The following is a 5,609-nucleotide window of genomic DNA, read 5'->3' as shown; positions in this document are numbered from 1 at the left end:
CTATTCATTGTTGCGCAGCAATTGCATAAACCCTTTGATCCTAAAATACTCATAAAAGGAGGTTATTCATCAATTTGAATGAAAAATTCAGTGTTGTGATTTCACAAGTTTAGTTACCATTGAAAAAAGGACATTGAAGTTGTATTCTGTGAATAAATTAAAAATCAATCATTATTAACTATTTTAATAATATAAATATCAATCCAAACTAATTTAGTTTTTCGAGCTTGACGTTGGGGTATATAATTGTATTTACTTCTCTAGGGTGTTTTCGTTTTCTCCCTAAGTAGCAATTGACGAGTGTTAATGGCTGCTTCAAGCCTTATTTTCTGCAACCATAGTTGGAAAGGAGGTTGAAATCGGGAAACAAAGGTGGTGGACGTGTGACTTACTTTAATGGTTAATTGGTTATACTATGAATGTAATACTTTCAGTGTTACATTGATATAATTTGATCCATCATCTCTCTATATGGTAATGGACTAATGGCTGTAGGAGCAGACAAAAATTGAGACCCACATTTTCTATATCCAAACTATTTTTTCCGAGTGATTTTTTTTTATTTCTGAAAAATATATGTTGCTTGTGATAATATATACTAATATCAAACTTGAATCATAAATTCAAGCAAAGAACATTAACCATGGGACTGGAATCCCCTAGATGCCTTAATTTGAGTTTCGTACAAGAAATACCAAAAGTGTAATTTGAGAAGAATTTCGACATGCTGTCCTTCAATCTCTTAAGAATATTGAAATGAATAATTTAACAAAGGCTAGCCACAATCCCACAATATATTTGGTTCTTCTATCTAGCATCCCTTGTTCTGAATTCCATGCCAGCCTTAGTTCTACCATAAGGGCATACAATTCCAAATCTAGAGTTCCCCTAATCCCTATAGATGAATCTCCATTATGAGGATATGACTCTTGCAAGTGGAACAAGCTGCTCAAATTGTAGCCTAATATGGCTTGGTGTTAATGGATCTTCAGCCTGACTCCATGTAAGTCCTCATGGGAAATGTGTTGGTCAGGGCAAGAAAAAAGTTCAAGATTTGTGCTGTGGAAATTTGAGTTCTTCATGCAAATTTCTTTCCTTTTAATTCCAAGAGTTCTGGATGGACCTACTTCGATGTAGAACTCTTAAGCAAATACTAACATGCTTCCAATTCCTATTTGAATATTTACTTCCTTTGTTTCTGTTGGTCTTTCTTGTGGTTTCCTTTCCGAGTTTGCCGTTATCATGGTGTTGCATTGATTATTGATATTATGGATAACTTAATTTGTCCTAATCATTATTATACTTTTAATAAGTTTTGGGTTTTATTCTTTCATTTTATCTTTGGGCACGTTGGACTTGATAGCTGTGTTGAGTGCTGAGTGTTGAATTATTAAAGCAGGAATCTTACCAATTATCCAACCGATTGAATGTATAAAATTGTAAGCTGTCTCTGCAACGTCCATCAAAGTAACATAGATTTATCATTTAGTATAAAGTAAAATAATAAGGTAGTATAGCATAGTCTTCGTGGTAAACAACTTGGGCTAAAAGTCCATTTGGAAAAAAAATATGGACAAAGTCCAATATATATCTTTGGGCTTTAATTACAAGACAATTTAAGTTCACCGGCTAAAATTTTAAGAATAGTTGCTTCCTGCATCTTTTTTTGAATATGTTTTTAATCTTTTAAGCTAAAATCTGTTACCATTTCGGAATGTAATTTTAAATTCCAAATTAGTCATTCAAGAGGCCAACAAAAGTTACAGGAATCAACAACCATTTCTAAGATGTGATCGCTATGTCAAATCCATATCTGGATTTAAATTCTAATTTGATGACCCCGAAAAGAAAATCTAAATTGTAATTAATTCAAGGAAAAGAAACAGATATCCATTTATTTTTGTGGTGGCCTGTATTTATAGTTGAGATTGCGTAGTTGGTGGTTGGAAACGCACCTACTTCTTTCAATTTTACGAGCTTTCAAGTAATGGGGAGAGGAAAGGAAAAAAGCCTCAAAATCAAGCCAAGACTAATTAATCCAAGGAAAATGACTCTCTGGCATTTCCTAACAAGATTTTTATGTGCACCACAGTCACCACTCACCACTTTTGTTGTTCCCATTCAAAATAAAAATATAAAAAAAAAAGAAATCGAACAAATCTTGTTTGACACCTCCCTTTTAACTTACAAATTCTGCGTCACTCGGATAGCTACCACTACCACAAATTAAAGGCAAAACAATAATTTGGTGCTCTTCTTGGAGTTTTCTGACTTCAAGTAAAAATTAGCACGAAAAAAATGTGTCCTAGATCTAGATGTTATTATGTGATTCTTTTATTTATTTATTTATTTTAAAAAAGATGTTATTATGTGATGAGGCGTCATTTGTGTATTTATTTATTTATTTTTTGAGAAAGTCATACTTTTTATGCATATTAACAGATTTTATTATACATGCATTTCCTGTATATTTTTTTTATATTCGAGTAATTAGAAAGGATTATTTATATGACTTAGTAATTATTATAAAAGTCAATAAATATTTTTTAATTTTTTTGTTATAAATTTTGAAATATATATATATAATAATAATAATGAATGATGGTTATTCAGTGCTATATATACACTCCTTAAGAAATTAACAATATTTTTTTATAATTAAAGAATCAATAATTTTTTTTAATGAAAATCACGTTTGAAATATTTAACGTTAAATTAAATATTAATTATATTAAAAATAACAAATAATTGATAACTCTGATTCTCTCTCTCACACACAAACGAGTAACCCTACGCCCGTTTGTTTATTCTTTTTTTAAAAAAAAAATATATAAGGTTTTTTTTTATGAAATAAGTTTTTTTTGTGTCTTTGTCTATTTTTTTTATTAAAAATTTAGTTTTCTATTTTTTAACAAAATAAATTATCTGTTTCATAAAAATAATTTTAAAAAAAAAATAAACAAACTAGTACGATTGTGTGTAGTTTAATGTTCAAATATGTGAGTACTAGCTGCATACCCTACATTTAGTCATTTACAATTTACAAACCCCCAACAACCGATGCATCCAATGCAATAGAGTTTCTTGCAATCACATTGTTTGAACTAATAAATATTTGATGTACCATATCTTTTATAGCATAATTACGTAAAGTTATATGTTAAATGATTATCTTGTTAAAAATGATAATGCGAATAATTTATTAGCTCAGATTATATAATTTATTATGTTGGCTAGTTTCGTTATTTTCGTTGTTTAGTTTCCTTTGCACCAAAAATAATAATCTATATCAACTATGTACAAAATTTTTCAGACCGCTATGAAATGAAAATAATGTTTCTAATTACCGAAAGAAATATTCGTTAAAATTTTTATAATTTTAATATAATAAAATTTATTTTTATTTAATATTCACCATTATTATTTTTATTTAGGACCCCAAAAACACTTAATTAGTAAAAAAAAAAATCTCTTTAATTATCTTCCTGTTATCGAAGGCATGAACATATGAACGTGTTACATGCGGCATAATATTTAGTGACAAAATCTGTACCTGTAAAATCAAGGTGAAAAGAGTTAGGCAAAGGGTGTGGTGCACTAGGCATTAGTTTTTTTTTAATCAAGAAAAATTTAGATAAATTGAGTCTTAAGAGTTTATCAGGACTAAGGTTAAATTCAAAAGGTATGAGCAAGGCCAATCCTGACATTTATGGGCTCAGTGTAAAATAATAAATAAAGGTTCTTATATATAACTATTTTAAAATAAATATTTGTTTTTAAAGTAAAATAGATACTAATCTCATTAAAAATTATATTATTATTGAATTACGTGGATCTAATCAATCTTATATTTCTTCTTAATCAACTCTTCTGTTATCTTTTATCATTAACAAAATATTTTTTCTAGTCTCACTTATCACTTATAAAACAAAATACACACATTATAATACAAAATGGTTTTTATGAACATTCAGTGATGCAAAATCATTAATAGTAGTAATAATATCAATATTTTTTAATATATCTTCCTCAATAGATAAAATTATTAAACCAATCAACCTTTCTTGTGAATTGATGACCTCAAGTAAGATTTTATTCATTTTAACTTTGAAAAACTTATCTCGGCATAATATATATATATAGAGAGAGAGAGACTAGAATAACATTATAAAGTGAATGAATAGAAAATAACTTTCAAATTTCAAGCCTTGGGAGTTCACTAATCTAGTCGATAATCTGTAATCGTGGTGCGTGGCACTAGGAGCGACATCATTCTCGACTCTCTTTGCTATTTGATCCTTCCCCCATTGGCTTGTTGGCTTAAGTTCACAAAGGAAATCATAATTCAGAGCACAATTCAAATGTTGTTGACAATGATAATCACTACTTGAACTCAGCATGATATTAATAATCAGGGTACTAATCTTTCTTTTATTTCTGGGTTATTCCTTCTATGCTTTCTATACCTTTTATTAGGAAAAACAATATTACCATTTCCACAAAGCTAGAAATTGGTGCAGATTATTGAATAATTTGATGGAAATTCAAAATTACTTGTAACCTTTAAATTTGAGGACTGTCATTGGTGTGTTATGTCAAGAATTTGAGAACTGTCGTTGGAATTTGTAGTAGTGAGTGATGTGTGAATTTTTTTTTTTTATTGATTAGTGTGTGAGTTGGTAAGTCATATTAAAATGATTTTTTTAAAATAGTGTAGTAAAATAAAAATTTGAGCCCCTCAAATTTATGAGCCTGATGCAAATCCACCTCTGAATATAGTTCAGAATATGATCATCTTTTGTTGGTACAATATGCATCAAACAGCAGGTGAGGTTGGGTTTATTGGTCCATACTATTACAACGTTTTCACGTTAAATCGTGTGGGTGTTGGCATGTTATTGATGTCTTACTTGAATAAAGATACTGTTCCATCAGTCACTTATATCCTTGCTATACCCCTCTTTGGATTGGACCAGTGTTAATTGGAGTCTTGCTCTAAAGAAGTTTCAGAAGGAGAGACCCTAACGCATGGGGCAGTTATTTTTGATAGAGATAACAAATTAAAGGTTGTAAACGAAAGACAGCTAACCAAACACATCTAGCAGACTACCTACCTAATTTTTCTATCTCAGCGTGGCTGTTTGTATCTTGGTGGATATTTCTCCCTAACCACCATATATATAGTACTCTCTCTATTTCATTCTACACTTTAACAGAAAATAGAGTTTAAAATTTTTACTAAAATTGATGTTTTTAATTTTAGGCTTTATGTTTAAAAATGCTTTTGAGACAATTACAAAATCATTTCTTGCTATGTCATAATTTCATAAAATTAAAAAAAAAATAATTAGTTTAGATTGTTTTCAACTCCTAAATAAGCTAGTAACACCAAATTCTTATTATTTGTTCTTATTTTTATTGTTATTACTGTTATAATCACCATCATAATTATAGACACATTGTTATTATATTTCATTAAAGTTTTATAGTCCTCACCACTTGTTTGTTTATGTTCATTCTATATACACTTGGTTTGACTTAAATTTAAGATGTTTAGTTGTCAAATAATATCACTTTCAATAGAGGAAAATCAAGTTGGGATATAATTA

The sequence above is a fragment of the Glycine max genome, chromosome 11 (assembly GCF_000004515.6).
Source record: "Glycine max cultivar Williams 82 chromosome 11, Glycine_max_v4.0, whole genome shotgun sequence".
Lineage (NCBI taxonomy): Eukaryota > Viridiplantae > Streptophyta > Magnoliopsida > Fabales > Fabaceae > Glycine > Glycine max.
This window is presented reverse-complemented; position numbering follows the sequence as displayed.